This window comes from Octodon degus, unplaced genomic scaffold (assembly GCF_000260255.1).
Source record: "Octodon degus isolate 3935 unplaced genomic scaffold, OctDeg1.0 scaffold00033, whole genome shotgun sequence".
NCBI lineage: Eukaryota > Metazoa > Chordata > Mammalia > Rodentia > Octodontidae > Octodon > Octodon degus.
Genome location: NW_004524609.1, coordinates 13,945,695 through 13,961,913, shown reverse-complemented (window position 1 = coordinate 13,961,913; position 16,219 = coordinate 13,945,695). Strand labels below are relative to the sequence as shown.

Below are 16,219 nucleotides of genomic sequence, written 5' to 3'. Positions count from 1 at the left end.
CCAGGCTGGCCTCAAACTCACAGCGATCCTCCTGCCTCAACCTCTCTAGGGCTGGGATCACAGACGTGGGACACCATACCTAGCTTTTTCTCCATTTTAATGGAGACCTTATGTGACCAACAGGGCCCTCCCACTCTGTCCACTCAGGGGCACCTTGGCAATGGCGACTTCTCATTCCTTCGTGAAATTGTGTGTAGTAAAACCAAGTTACCACCTTCAATAGCTGGCATCTGTTGGGCAGCGCTTGGGCAGGGCTTTGCCCGGACAGTGGGCTCTGTACTGTACAGCAAATGGTTTCTTTGTTGGCCCAGGAATCTCTGTTCCTAAGCCAAGGCTTAAGCCCCTCACCACTTTTGCCACCCCACTCCCAACACCACCATGTGTTTCTGAGGCTTGGGGACCCGCTGGCTGCACAAGGAAGTGGTGGTGCTTTGGAAAAAACGGAATTCCTTCGTCCCTCGGTCTCTTCAGAGCCCCCAGCCCACCAGTGTCAAGCTTTCTCAATACTGTTATCCAATTTATGTAGACACCATGAAATCTGTGGTCATCAAATTTTATTTTTATTCCCACTTCTGTTTTATCTTAACTGCCCTACAAATGTCTGTGTTTTATTATATTTGTTTTCCCCAAATTTAATAACTGCAGCGGAATGTAATTGCCTTGTGCTCACTGTTACAGAGCATTTAGCTGTGAACTTGGTTTTGAACCGCTTCCCCTTCCCCTCCCTCCCAGGATAGAGTCCACGTTGGGCACCTGCCTAGGGCTGCCGGTGACACAAGATGAATAAACCAATTGTCCTCACTGCAGAGAGATCATGAAGTCCTCTAATTGTACTGGAGTCGTTTAAAGAAGGCAAACCGTGTTTCTGCCAGTATAAATGCCTCTGAGTTGTAACCACGGGAAAGGTAATTGGCAGAAGCTCCCTTTTAGATGTCTGGAAATCGTGGGTGCCCTGGCCGGAGGACACCCCCACAGTCTCAGTCTGACTTCTCCAGCCCCTCCCAGAAGGATCCTTCTTTTTTGTATTTTCTACCCCTTGCTCTTCCACAAACAACCTCACTCACAGCCAAACCTCTTAACAGCCTGGGTGCCTTCTGACCGGCAGACATGTCCCTGCTCTGCACTCCGGCCTGTTCATCCTGCTGGCTTGCTCCGCCACTCCGCCTGCAGGTGGGGCTCTTGGCCTCTGACCCTCTCACTTGTCACTCATTGCAGTCACTTCTCCAGAAGCTGCCTGTGCTTTGCAAGCATTTCCATCTAGGTTTCTTGGAGGTCGGGGCTGAGCCTTCTGCCGGTGACTCTTGGAAGCCACGCTCCTGTGCACAGTAGGTATTCAAGGCTGACACCAGAGGGCCAAGGTGGATGTGGCCCTGAGCGTGTTCACTGTATGAAGGGGTGGTGGGGTTGAGGGAGGGAGAGAGAGAAGGGGGACAAAGGGAGGTGAGAGTGGGAGGAGGAGGGCCTAATGAACCCAAAGGAGTGGCCTGTACACTGTATGTGTTCAGAAGCTAAGCGAGAGGTGGATGACTGACTGACGGGAGTCCTTCTGCTGCAGGACCAACAGGATGGGGCCCGGGGGCAGGAGGAGGAGCTGTGCCTCCTTTCTGGCAGCGTTCCCAGGGAGACAGATGTTCGCCCACTTGAACTGTGTAATTTAAGGGAACATAGATGTGTGGTAATAAACACAGATGCAAACTTGCTCAAGTGCTGCAGTCCCCTCCAGCTCCCTGAAAGGGAGAAGCGGTGAGACAGCAGCTGCGAAAGGTGGGGCAGGGTGCCTGGAGGGGACACTCCCTGGCTCAGGGGAGGGACGGCCCCAAGTGCCAGGGTGTGACTTGGGCCTGTGGGAAACGAGGGGTCCAGAGCCCCTGCCCAGAGCTAAGCTCCCCGCGATCCCTTCATGAGAGATGGGACAGTGTGAGGGGCCCAAGGTCCTGCAGGGGCCCAGAGCCTGGCTGGAGTGAGTGCCACGGGGTGGGCTCTGTGTCTGTGGAGGCCACTCTGGCCACGCAGGCTGGAGGATGGGCAGGAACGCCCAAGACAGGGCCACAGGGCACTGTGCCAGGATCTGCCTGAAGCCCAGCTCCCCCTCACAGGAGAGCCTAGCAGCAATGCAGGCTGGACGGAGAGGCCGTGAGGACCCCGGACTCGGGCATTCTGCCTCACTCAGGTCACTCCGCTGCCCTAGCCGACATCTGCGTCCTGCTCTGAGCCAGGACAAGGCAGGCCAGGCCAGAGAGGAGAACCAGACACGCACGGGCCTCTGCCATCCCAGGGCCAGGTGGGAACAATGCCCAGCGGCAAATGGGCCTGATTTTCTGAGGAAGTCGGGGGGGGGGGGGGGGCTCCTGGGGGAGGCGGCAGGGGTTTGTCTCTATGCAGGGTGAGGGGGCTTTGCAAGGAGAAGCAGGCCGAAAGGCTTCCAGACAGCAGGACGGAGGGAAGGGGTGTTTGCTCACAGTTAGGAGAGTGTGGCTGCTCCTGGGAATGGTGGGAAGTGCTCTGGGATCAGAAGGCAGGTGAGCAGGGCCTGGGGAGGAGCAGTGGGAGGAGAGGCAGTGCACGGGGCCGGGGTGTGGCTCAGAGGCACAGTGCCTGCCCAGCAAGCACAAGTCTTTGCACTGGTCCGAGCCTAGCCCCTCTCCCTGAACCTGACCACCAGGAAAGGCGGGTGCCAAGGAAGGAGGCAGGGAGCGGGCAGGGGGCAGGAGCTGTCTGGTGACCCAAGGTGGTTCCCCCATCTGCCAAGCCCTAAAGAGAATGAGGCCCAGAGGGGTCCTGAGCCGCACAGCTAGCAGGGATCTCACATGCAGCCTTATCCGCACTCCATTCCTGGGCCAACTGCACGGTGTGGGTAGAGGATGGGGGATTTTGAACACTGTAGGATTTTTAGCCACATAGGCCTCAGTATGTGGCAGTCAAAAATGTCCTTAATAATGATACATACATACCTGTGTTTATAGTGGAGAATTTACAATAAGCTGACTCTGGAAATGGCCTAGATGCCCATCCAAAGATGAATGAGGGAATATATATATATATATATATATATATATATATATATATATATATATAGTGTAGACACACAACAGAATATTACTCAGCCATAAAGAATGAAATCATATTGGTTGCAAGAAAAGGGGTGGAACTTGAGACCATCAAGCTAAATTTAGGGGCTGGGGAGATGACTCAGTGGAGTAAGTGCTTCCCTGGCAAGCACAAGGGCCTGAGTTCAATCCTCAGTTCTGCAAAAAAAAAAAAAAAAAAAAAAACCCACAAAAAAACTAAATAAGCCAGACTCGAAAAGTTAAATAGCAGCTGGGCCTGGAGGTACATGCCTATAATTCCTGAACTCCAGAGGCTGAGACAGGAGGATGGTGAGCCTGAGGCTAGGCTATACGGTGAGTTCCCGGCCAGTTTGGACTGCAGAGTGAAACCATGTCTCAAAAGCATATTAGGGTTGGGGAGATGGCTCAGTAGAATAACCACTTGCCTGGCAAGAGCAAGGTCCTGAATTCAATCCCTGGTATCGCAAAAAAAAAAAAAAAGCCTTATTAGAAAAGTCGAGTCAAATATCAAATATCACACGATTTCCTCTTACAGGAGAAGCTTCAAATATAAATAATGAGTAAAATAAAGGAGAGACGATAGAAAACTCACTAGAAGGTTGGCTCTTTTTTTTTTTTTTAATGTATTTTAGTACAGGGGTTTGACTCCATACAGGGTGAGTATAAAGTCACCTGTTTTCAGCCTTCCAAGCGCTGGGATTATAGGCGTATGCCGCCATGCCCAGTCCCATTTACTACCTCAGTGCGCCCCGGAGGGTGGCACAGCACACTGGGCATCGAACCCCAGTCCTTGTGTAAGGTCGACTCTTGGAAATAGGGGGAAGAAGGAGTGTGGGGGGAGGGGTGTGTTAGTTACTTTCCCATCCACAGGATGCAATACCCACACCGGCAATCTAAAGCAGGAGGGGCTGGAGAGATGGCTCAGTAAGCGCTTCCCTGGCAAGTGCAAGGGTCTGAGTTCAATCCCCGGTTCTGGGAAAAACAAAACAAAACAAACAAAAAAAAAAACACCAAAAAACCTAAAGCAGGAGATGTTTACTTTGGCTCCCAAATTCAGCCCTTAGTCGGCTGTCTCCCAGGGAGTAGCAGCATGGTAGAGGGGCGAGGCGGAGCAAAAGACCCTGGGGAGCAGCTGAAGATGCCAATCACCCTTCCAGGCCCCGCCTCCTCCCAGGCCCCGCCTCCTCCCAGGCCCCGCCTCCTCCCAGGCCCCGCCTCCTCCCAGGCCCCGCCTCCTCCCAGGCCTCCCAGGGCTCCCAGGGCTCCCAGCTCTGTGCTCATCCGTGGGTGAATCGCTGATGCATACAGCGCCCCAAGACCCGATCCCCTTCCAAGTGTGGCTTTGGGGGAACATTTTATTTATTTATTTTTATGTATTCAGTACAGGGCCTACAGGGTCTCACTACACAGATCAGACTTGTAGTGATGCCTCCCAAGCGCTGGGATTATGGGTGCGCACCACCATGCCCAGTCTCAATCATTGTCTGGCCAGCCCTGGGGGAACATTTTATTTTATTTTTTATTTTTATTTTTTGGCGGAACTGGGGATTGAACTCAGGCCCTTGAGCTTGCCAGGGAAGCGCTTATTCTACTGAGCTATCTCCCCGGCCCCAGGGAAAAAAAATCTAGATGTTAACTGTTAAAGGGTTTGCAAGTGGTCAGATGCATGATACAATTCCCTAAGGCAGTTATGGCCATTCTAGACTGCTAACATGCAGGCTGATGCAGGAGGGTCCAAAGTCTAAGCTAAACAACTTAGATCCTGTCTCAGACAAGCAAAACAAAACAAAAGCAAAAATAAACAAACAAAAAAAGCTAATCAGACCAAACAACAAAACAAAACAATCTCTAGAGCACTAATGACAAACATTTAGAGGCCATTGCGCAAACTGCAACCATAAACCCGCTTATTTACATATTCAAAAAGTCAACATTGCAATGAAGCCCAAATCTTGAGGAAAAAAGCAACTCACACGTCAGCTACTTTTGTCTTTAAAGAAAAACAGCACATGTGCCATAGGTTTGCCACTGCTGCTGTAAACATTGCCAAACATCCCCAGAAATGGGTGGCCAAATCAAGAGAATGTTTCTTAGTATAGTATTATAAAAGGTGTCCCTCTTCTGAGCTTGCTTTTTTTAAAAATTACTTAATTAATTAAAATTGTTTTATTCTGCAGTGCTGGGGATGAAACCCACAAGGTAGGCAGGTGCTGTACCAAGCTACTGTCATGGTTTGCAGTTTTTGCAAGGGGAACAATACAATACAGGACACATTTTGGGAGATTATTTTATAATCACCCAAATAATCATATACAAGAGTGCAGGGAGGGGCAGGGGAGATGGCTCAGTAGAATAAGCACTTCCCTGGCAAGCACAAGGGCCTGAGTTCAATCCCTGGTTCCACAAAAAAAAAAAAAAAAAAAGATTGCAGGGAATCTGTCCATACACTAAAGATCACAGAATCTGGCTGAGGGCCTGGATCCCACAATAATATCCTTCGTGAGTCCATCTGAAGACCTAGAGCTCATAACAATGCCTTTCTCAAGTCCAACAGGAGGTCTAGAGTCTGGTCACGCAGGCCTGTTTCATGGATCTGCACTGAAAAAGGCCCAAAAGTCAGTGGTGGAAGCTAGAAAGTCTGGGGGAGGGGCGGATCTGTGTAGCAGGCTGAGGGATCTGTACTGGAGCCAGGAGGCAATGTTCAAAGTAAGCACCAGAGCTCCCCTGAAAGGCACCACAGCCATCCTCAGCAACAGCGAGATCCCGAGCTCCTCCAGTGATGAGGAAAGCTGAGCTCCCATCAGGAAAGCCAACCTGACAAGCTTCTCCATGAGGCTGAGCAGTGAAGCATCTTTCCCTCCGGAGCCAGGAAGCGATGCTCAAGATGAGGACCTCAGCTCCTCCAGAGTTCACCAGAAAAGCCAGCATGACACGGTCCTGCAGGGGAGCAGCCCAAGAGAAAAAGCAGCTTCCAGCAGCTCCAACAGCTTCTGCCAACAGCTTCCCTAACAGCCTCTGAACAGCTTTTCCAGTTCTACCTTTCTGCTGCTGGCAACAACCCGCGGGTGGGCCTCCCACACTCAGCACCAACATTAGTTCAGTTCAGCTGGGTGTAACAAGTTGACTACCAGTTAGAAACCCACTACAACTACCTCTCTAGCCTGAGTCTGTTCTGAGCCTACATCTAGGTCCCCCCTGGGCCCAGGTGTCATCTTTGCACCCTGCAGCTGTTTTTTCAATTTGCACCCATCCTAGGGGTTCAACGCGTTGCTGTGGTTGCTCAGAGGATTCCATGCTTAGCTGCCTCTGCACGAGCTGCTGAGGTGTGCTCAGCTGTGGTCACCGTGAGTACTGTGCAGTGCCATTGGCCAGGCGGTTTGTGTGTGTGGAGATCAACAAGGGGGAAAAGGCACTGAGCCCATCTTTAAGGTGCCCGAGAGAGCAAACATCACCCACAGATTAGAGAGGTTCAGCCCCCTCCTTGAGATTTTCTCTGCTGAGCAGGCACGCGCTGGGCACCTTCTCTGCATTGGCCACATCTATTCACTGTGTCATCGTGCAGCTTTAGCTCAGTGCCGGACTCTGGGAAAGTGGCCAAGATGCATGAGTAAGATCCTGTCCCTGTCTCTGGCCCTGTTCCAGGGAATTCACAGGGGCAAGTGCTTCTCCTGTGGGCCTGGAAGGGGGCCCTAAGGATCTACCTATAATGCCCCAGGGGACTAGAGCAGAGGAGCAATTAGGGTGCCTAGCTTCAATGCGGGTGGTCTTCCCCCGAGGAGGCGGTGGGTTAGAGTAGGAGGAACACTGTGTTTTGTGGCTTCACATTCCGCATCCTGCAGAACTCTGGATGTCCCAGGACAAATCCCCTGAGATCTCTGAGCCTCTGTTTTGTTTTATTTTGTTTTTTTTGTTTTTTTTTTTTAATATTTATTTATTTTTATTTATTACATTTATTTATTGTGTGTGTGTGGCCAGCTCAGCCCACCAGGGGGCGGGGCTGGCTGGCATGTGGTGCTGGGGATCGAACCGTGGTCCCTGTGCTTTGCCAAGCTTGTTTCAAGTAGGTGCTTTAGACCACTGAGCCATCTCTCCAGCCCCTATTTTGTTTTGAGAAAGCTTTCACTATGCATTCCAGTCTGGTCTTTAACTCACTCTGTAGCTCAGGCTGGCCTTGAATGCACTGCGACCCTCCTGCCTCAGCCTTCTGAGTCCCGGCATGACAGGCGTGTCTCTGTTTTTCTGAGGTGGGCATTAATTCCTGCCACGAGTCAGGCTACCATAGCTGATTCTGCAGCTGGCAGAGAGGACATGTGCACCAGAGGCCCACAAGCTGACAGCTGCTTGCATGGCGGTTCCCGGGACATGAATCTGAAGCAAGATCTAGAGCCTTAGCAGGAGCATCCACCCGCCCAGACCTTGGCCAGGTCAGCAGGGGCCCTCAGAAAGCCTCAGCCAGCCTCCCCCATCACGGGCACTGTTGGTCTTGACAGATGGTACCTTCTCAACTTGCTTGTTGCCCCACTGGCCCCTTTCCCTGCATGATCCGCTTCCCTGGTGTCCAATTTGCTACAGAAAAAAGGATGGATGAGTCCGCGTCCACCAGCGGTGAGCAGAGTGATGCTGGGGCAGAGGGGATCCATCTTGAGCCAAGGGACGGGCACCCTCCTATATATCAACATGTGCCAGGGTGAGGGGATGTTACAGTGAGAAAGGAAAGGGCACAGGCCCTTCAAAGTAAGGGACAGGGGCCAGCCTATCAGCTTGTATATATCTTGCATTATGCAGCGTGAGAGGAAAAATCAATAGAGCTGTCAGCATGTAATGCATTCAGCACTGCAGACGTCCCCACCTCCGGATGCTCCAGACAGATGCTTCAAATTAAAAAACAGGGAGGGAGAGAGGGTCCGAGGGGGGCTGGGAGACAAACACCCTGACAGGCCAGAGGCAGAAGAGGGGCGCGACTCTGCAGCCAGGGAAATTAAAGTCCATAGATCATGAGGCGCCCAGAGCGTCCCTGTGTGGATGTCAGGCTAACCCTAGCACCAGCAGTGGTGTCCGATGGGTGGTGGCCCCTCTGCCAGGCTGGAGCCCCTGCGGGCGCTGGTGGGCAGTCACGGGGCCTGTCATTCTGTGGCTTGCTGGGAGGGGTAAGCTAGTCCCACCTCGCTGGAGAGGATGCCAGGATGGTGTGGCATAAGCAAAGCGGGATACAGCGTACAGGAAGAACTGGTGATCACCTCGTGCTACGAGGGCATGTGGTTGGTCTCTCGGACCCCGCAAGAGCTGACCCACAGACAGCCCTCTTGCCTGTGACTGGCCAGGCCGCCTCCAGGCCCTGTCCTTGTGCGTCCATCCACTCCTGGCCCTTGTCCAGCCTCTATCTCCCCAAGTCTGTGTCAGACCAGCTGGCCACTCCTGAAGATCCCTGCTATCTGCCCACCCTACAGAGAGTGGCTCTGGAGTGGCTCTGCCCTGTCCTTCCAGCCACTAACCCTTGTGGGGAGGCTCTCTGTGTCCCACCAGGGCCAGCCAGTTGTGGCTAGGGGCAGGGAGAAAGCAGGTACAGAGTCCCCAGGGGGATGTGAGGGGGCAGGGCTGGGTCACGCCCCTGTCGCTCACTCCTCCAGGTCCTGCTGCAGAGATGGGGGCAACACAGAACTGAGAAGAAAACCAGAACCAGTCCCCAGCACCTGGGTGGAGGGCAAGAGCTCCTGAGGCAGGGAGTGAGGCTGCTCCCTAGTCCCCATCCTGGGAGACCCCTGGATCCTGATAGGACACTGAAGCTTGCAATTCTAGGTGGCTTGAAGATAATTTTAATAAAAGGACTGGTTTTGAAGGTGTGGGAGGGTGCCAGAAGTCAGGAGGGAAAACGCAGAGCCCCAGGAGAACAACACTGGGGGCGGGGATTCTTCCTTGGCCTCTGCCTAAGGTGGCAACGTTAGCCACCTTCACCCCTGCGTTGAGTGGCCAGACCCACAGGCAAGGCCCTTCTCAGGCCAAGGGCCGCCTTCTCTCCTTCTACCTTTCTTCTCTTCTTCCTGTCTCCCTGCTCAGCCCACCCCACTGCCGACGCCAGCAGGTTCATGGGGGCTCCCTTGGAGGTGGAGCTGCGTGTCTCCCCCGTGGTCCCAAGACAGAGTAGGACTCTGCCCACTGTGCAGTCCTGTTTCTCAGGTCAGCGTCCACCCGCCCCCCGCCCCTCCGGGGGCCCTTCCCTGTCTCAGCGCCTGCGCCACCTAGGCATCCCGGAAAGGAGCTGGCTCCTTGCACTACAGGGCCCAGGACAAGTTCTACCAATGAAACCGCGTTTCCAGAAGCAATTACGGGAGCTCTGCAATGACCCCACCCCACAACCTGCCCCAGAGTGAGGAGGTGAAGGGGACCCCCAAGGGGCATGGTCACGCATACCAGAGGCTCCACATGTGCACGTGCGGGCACCAATCCCAAAGCGGGATTTGTGGGGAAGCCGCGGTCCTCCATGCACCTTCCTGGAAACCCATGGCAGCTCTCTCCAGGGTGCAGTGAGGAGATGGAGAGCCACCTGCCTGTGGGAAGGGAGGAAACCCAGGACCCATGGTCCCAGGGGAGAGGCGCTACATCTTCCACCTCCATCATACTTCCCTGAAAGCTGCCCAGCGCTGCATGGCTCTGGGCCACACCAATCAGCACATGCTTTGGAAAAGGAGGGACAGAGACAGAAGTGGCCCAAACCTGCATGGCTGAGTCTTGGAGAGGCACTGGGGATGGCGGGGGGGGGGGGGGGGGGCGGGGTGTGTGTGTGTGTGGGGGGGGGGTGTGTGTGACTGCTCCCCACAGTCTGGGCCTCCAGGTGATGGCTGTGAACCTTGCGTCCAGCCCCACTGCCTCCGTCAGGAGCACCTTGGAGCTGACAAGGGGCTTCTCTCCTCCTAGCCTGTGGCAGCTGAAGGGAGTCAGCCTGGGGCCTGGGAGGAGCAGGGTGGGAGGTCAGGAGGGCCAGGGGCCGGCTGGAGGTTGGTGTGTTATTACCTTTCCTCTCTGAACTCCCTGGAGCCCTCGCCTGGCAGCCGGGCTGCTCCCACGTCACTGCTCCCAAAGGATGGCGCAGGAAGTCCTCAACCCTGCTCTGGGGAGGAACCACGATGGTTGGCTGTCAGCGTGGGCTCACCCTAGGGTCTAACCCCTAGAAAGGGACTGGTGGGCTCGGGAGAGTCAGACTGCATGGTTGACCAGAGGCCTGTCGGACTGAGGAAGAAAACCTCATGAGAGCACTGGAGGACCCCATTCTGTGACTTGAGGCTTGGACAGGACACATGCTGTGTTGAGTGCCCGCTATGTGTTGGCCATGCCAGCTGCTGCAGCAGAGATCATTCCCTTCAGGTTAGACAAGGTCGCATTTCTGTTTACAGAAGTGGCCTCAGAAGAACAGAGAGGTTAAGTGACTCTGCCAAGGTCACACAGCTAGCCACCGGAGGACAAGGATGCCTCACTCCCTGCCTGTGGGAGCGACCTCATGGAACTCCTCAAAGTCGCCCACCTCTTCCTCCAGAGCCCTTCTGGGTCATGTGCTACTGAGAGGAGAGCCAAGCTGTGAGGCGATTCATTTATTTTACAATATTTATGAGCTGGCTCCTCTGTGCCAGGAACGGTGAGCTGGAGAGGAGTAAACACAGGCCATGGGGGCTGCCCTCCAGGCTGGGAGATGAGCCAGCTTTCCAGCTCTGTCTTCTGTCCTGCTCAGAGCCAGCCCTACTGCTCCTGCTGGAGGCATCGGTTGTGTGACCCGCACCCGGGAACCCTAGAACCCCACCTCCTGGCCACAGATGACAGCCCAAGCCTAGCAGAGTCCTGAGTTTGGAACTGGAACTCAGAGGCTGGCTTGTGGGTGAGTGGCCTGGGGGTTCACATGAACTGTAGGGCAGGGGGCATTTCTCTGGGGGAAGCCATAGTGGGAAGGCATGGGCATAGGCAGAGTCCAGGGGACCCCAGCAGTCATTGTTGACTGACCCCCTCATCTCTGTGAGATCAGCTGGCTTTCTGTGCTGCATATTGTGCGACCCTTCTTCTCACCCCCCCTTCCCACCTATTTCTTGCTTTCCCTCTAGCTAGTTTGAGCTCGTTTCCAAAAATGGGAACCGAAAGACCTCTCAGGCAGAAGAGCAGGGTGAGCATCCTCAATTGGGTAAGGTCCTTGGTGGAGGGCAGAAGACTTGGAGTCTTTACAGGGCCTCAAAGAGTGCCTGGGTTTTCTGCAGGCAGAGAAGGACAGGGAAGCCTTCTGGGCAGAGGGAGGAGTCCTGGCAAAGCCACGCTAGGGAGCACATACATGCGTGCCATGCCCAGGTGCCTTCAGACGGGTGTTGGCAACTGTTTCTAACACAGCTCTCTGCCTTAAGCGCTCGTCTACAACACCTACCAGTTCCCATGGGGTGGCTGTTCCCATCAGGGCCTCGCAAGAGGTCCTCCCCCACTGCCCACATGCAGGGACACCAGGCTGGACAAGGGACTGAGATGTGGCCAGGAAGGGAATGGGAGTCTGCGCTTGAGTAGAGCGGCAAGAGCATAGTCCTGATTGGGTGACCTTGAAAATGTGCATGGGTCAGCAGCCACATTGCAGTTTGTAGTGCTGTTGTCCCCTGCCTGGCCCTAAGCTGCCTCCCTGAAGAGCTCCAGGGGGTCTGTCAGTTTGGGGCTGGAGGAGGGAGGCACAGAATGTCAGATGCATTATTTAATAAAGAAGGAAAAAAATAAAGAAGGTAAGGAAGAGCTCTAGCTCCCCTTCCCCAGCCAGCCTGCACCCTGAGACTATCCCTCATCTTAATGAGCTCATCCGAATCTCGTTTGCTAATGAGGAATTTAATGGTCACAGACTGACAAGGGAGACCGAGAGGGAAAATAAGAAGGTCGTTACGAAAATAAGATGTGTAGCTGAATGCTACACCACTGCCATCCCACCTGCCTGCCCTCCTGTGCCAGCTCAGGTTGGGCAGGGTAGGTCTGGGGACTGGCTAGACCTTGCCTTAGAGGGGGCTCCTGGGAGAGTTGGTGGTCAGCACCACGGACAGGGCACAGTTCGTCGGCTGCTTTTCTGAGACTCGGAAGCGATGTTACCTCCCCTGGGAAGCCTTTGCACATCCATAGACCACAAAGTGCTAAGATGCTCCATTTCCTTGGCTGTCTTCCATGCTCGATTGTGGGTGCAGGCTTTGCCTTTTCCTCAGCATTGTGAATGCTGACCACATGCCCAGCGCTGTGCAAGACACAGAAGAGACTTTCTTTTTTTTTTTTTTTTTTGCGGAACCAGGGATTGAACTCAGGCCCTTGCGCTTGCCAAGCAAGGGTTTATTCTACTGAGCCATTTCTCCGGCCCTGAGATACAGAACAAAAGTCCTATCCCTTGGGTGATAGAGGAAGGCAGAGGGCATTTGGAATGGATGTCCCCATAAGTACTCCCTCCCCCCTTGATTGTACAGCATTATCAGAACAACCCTACATGGGCTGGCTAAATAGCTCAGCAGATTAAAGGCCTGAAAGCAGGTGCAGGGGCCTGGGATTCCATCCCCAGGACTGCCATGCCAGCCTTTCCCCCAGGGCACACTGAGCTGGCAATTGAGACTTAGAGAGGGAAAGGGTGTGTCCTTTTTCCTTTCCTCCTTCCTGTTGAGTGGCCTGTGGATGTGATGGCTGGTACTGAAGCAGCTGTTTTAGACAAGAAAGGCTGGCAGAAACATGATAAAAGAAATGTGTCTTTTTTTTTTTTTTTTTTTTTTTTTTTTTTTTTACTGGGGATTAAACTCAGGTCCTTGCGCTTGCCAGGGAAGCTCTTATTCCACTGAGCCATCTCCCTGACCCCAGAAGTGTGTCTTTTGAGGACAGCAAACACCTCCTCTCGCACATGCTGGAAAAGCTCCTGTGCTTCTCTTCCCGTGCTTAGCATCCTGAGGAGGAGGAAGGTAGCTGGCCAAAGCTGCCAGGTCTGACGTCCAGGAAGCGTGGCTGGGGCTCAGGACCCTGTGGAGCACTGGACACCAGTGAGAGGAAAGCCAGTGTGTAGGAAGCAACCCCAGCGATCGCGCCACGCTGCGGTTGCCCTCTCCACTGCTTCCCTCATCAGGGAAGTTCTGCATTGTTTTGAGCTGAGCTGCTTGCTGGGGTGCGGCCGGCAGGCTGGGGCTGCAGAGGCCATGATGTGAGGCACCTCAGGAAGGGACATTTTCTCCTGGCTCAGCTGTGGGAATCTGGTGGTGGGGCTTGAAAGGAGCTCTGTGGGAGGTGGTGTGGGCACTGATAATGCCCCTTCCTTTCCTAGGCTCCAGAGTCCCCTTCCAAATCCACACGGACACCGAATTGGCAGCATAAAGGTGCCCAGAGGTGGTGAGGTCACAAGGGCTTTGCCTGCGTGGTGCACAGTGCTCTTGCCCAGCGGTGTGCTCCTGATCAGAGATGCGTTCAGCCTCAGCCTTCTCCCTTGCTGTGTGTGTTTGTCTGCCCTTCTGCTGTGTTAGGATCTGCAGGAAAGCCCTTTCTGGATCCCTATACCATGCTGTGGTACTCCCCAACCTAAAGAACCTTGAGTCAAGTGAATTCCTACTGCTTGTAATTTACTGCCTGTGGCATTCTGTTATAGTAACAGAAAAGGAATTGAAACCGGAACGTAACTTGGTTCTACTTAGCAGAAAATGGCCAAGGTGAAAGAGGTTTGCGGAAGGCAAAACTTAGGTTAACTTTACATGAACTGAAAGTTAACTTTAGCTGGGCATGGTGTGCATGGCTGTAATCCCAGCACTTGGGAGGCTGAGGCAGAAGGGTGACTGTGGTGTGAGTTCAAAGCCAGCCTGCACTGGAAACTGTCACAAAACTGTTAACTTGGGGCCGGGAAGATGGCTCAGTAGAATCAGCGCTTGCCTGGCAAGTGCAAGGTCCTGAGTTCAATCCCCGGAACTGCAAAAGAAAAACCAAACCAACCAACCAAACAAACCCTGTTAACTTTAACTTCATCAAAGGGAAGATTATCCTTGGGGTGGACCCGGCCTAATCAGGTAAATGCTTTACAAGAGGTCCGGAAAGTCAGGCTTTCTCTCTTGCTGGGCCTGAGAAGAAAGCTGTTAGGGGTTGCGTAGATGTAAGGAAATAATTCCGTCAATGACCATAGGCCCTTGAAAGAGGACCTTGAAAGAGCCGGCCAAATAGCTCAGCGGATTAAAGTGCCTGCAAGAAGGCACAGGGGCCGGGGTTCATCCCTGTGCCAGCCCCGCCCCTGGGGCACGCTGAGATGGCAGTTGAGACTGGGCATGGTGGCACGCACCTGCAATCCCAGCTCTTGGGAGGCTGTAAACAGGTGGATCATTACAAGTCCGATCTAGTAGTGAGACCCTGAAGACCCTTCCCTAAAATACAAAAAAAAAAAAAAAAAAAAAAAAAAAAAAAAAAAAAAAAAGAACAAGGACCTTGACTCTCTGGTGAGGGAGTGTTTAACAGGAGGCTGGGAGGCTGAGAGAGGAGGATCACAAGTTGGAGTCTAGCCTGGAACAACTACCAAAAGCCTACCTCAAAACAAATAATGGCAGCACATACCTGTAATCTCAGCGTTCAGGAGGCTGAGGCAGGAGGGTTGTAGTGAGGGAGTCCAGCCCGAGCTACAAAATGAACTCAAGACCAGCCTGAACTGCAGGTAAGACCCTGTCTCTAAGTAAGTAAATAAATAATAAAAACAAAGGCTGGGGGTATAGCTGAGTGCAAAAGCTCTGAGTTAGAGCCCCAGTACCTTCAGGAAAGAAGAGGGGGAGGAGGGGGAGGAAGGGCAGAAGCAGCCTAGCCCCCTCCTCAGCCTTCCCAGTGTATGATCTGCCATAGGGCAGTGAGCCTCATCCAGAAGGTCAGGTGTGCCCGGACTTTCTCCTGTGGTCCAGTTCCACCACTCGGGTCCTTCCAGCTGGGAGTTGGGGCCCGGCTCACCTTTTGCAGCCACGCGACAGTGAGAAAGAAAATTAAAATCCGAGATAAAGCGATTCAGAACTGTAATCTCGGCAAACAGCGGCACTTAGATTTCCCTTTATTGATCTCCTCCGCGGTGAGGCTCCAATCTCGTAATTACAGGAGGACTTTTTCAATTTGGGCTCAATTGCTTCCCCTCCCCCCAGGCTCCTCCTTTATTTCTTTAACTCACAATAACGCCATAGATTGTTCGCAGCTGTGGCGTCTAAATAAACAGAGCTAATCATTTTAATTGAAATCCGATCTCAGCTGCCGGAAGGCGCACCCCCCTTGTCTCCCTGGAGCTGGGAGCAAATCCTGCCTGGGGCAGCTCCCGGACTTCTGCTGGTTTCTGGAAGCCTGGATCAGGCAGGTCTCCGAGCTCAACCTCCTAACCCGCTGCCTCCGGGATCCTTGGGGGGAGGGGGGCGCACACAAGTCCTTTGTGCGTCCGGTTTGTCCCTATAGCAGTTTACATAGCCAGGAGCTTTGAGTGATATAGGGGGAAAATGAAACTCCCAACCTGAAAGGTACCTGGGACAAGTTCACGTTCTCTAAAACTGAAGAATGAATTTTAGGAGCAAACGGAGGTTAAGAGTAGAGTATGTTTATTTGGTGAAAGAAAGCTCCTGTCCCAGAGAGAGGGACAGAAGAGGGAGCCCCGAGCAGGTTCTCCCCTCAGGGAAGCTGTCTCTTCCAGGGACTTTTATAGAGTAAAACCATGTGGTGAGGTGGGCCTAAGGTGGTGGAGAACATGGGAACTCCCTTAGGTGGGCAGGAGGTGGGACAAAGCTATGGTCAACCAATGAGATTACAAACACCATTGCTCAGGTAAAATTGATTAAACCCAGGACAAAATGAGGAAGCGAGGCATGGAGCAAGTGGACATGAATAGGGAACAGGATCTCTTCCTGTAGGGGTTTGGGTTAGTGACTCATTTGGGCTCTATCAAGGTGATTGATATCTATTTAGAATATCAATCCCTGGGCTGGAGAGATGGCTCAGTGGAATAAGCGCTTCCAGGCAAGCTCAAGGGCCTGAGTGCAATCTCCAGTTGGGGGCGGGGACAATATTAATCCCTGATGCCCATCCCTAGGGAACATCTTGAGGTCTGGCTCATAAGGAGTCTCTGTCTCTTCCAAAGTTGCAAAGTCACCTTGTCTTCCGTCTTGTCTCTTCGAGGGCCTGGCCTGTCTGAC

At 53.2% G+C, this 16,219-nt stretch overlaps 1 protein-coding gene across 1 annotated transcript in view; it reads right to left on the bottom strand.

The window, feature by feature from the left end:
• Positions 1-16,219, bottom strand: part of Rpl38 (ribosomal protein L38) — a 43,863-nt gene that overhangs the window by 4,953 nt on the left and 22,691 nt on the right. The window lies entirely within an intron of this gene.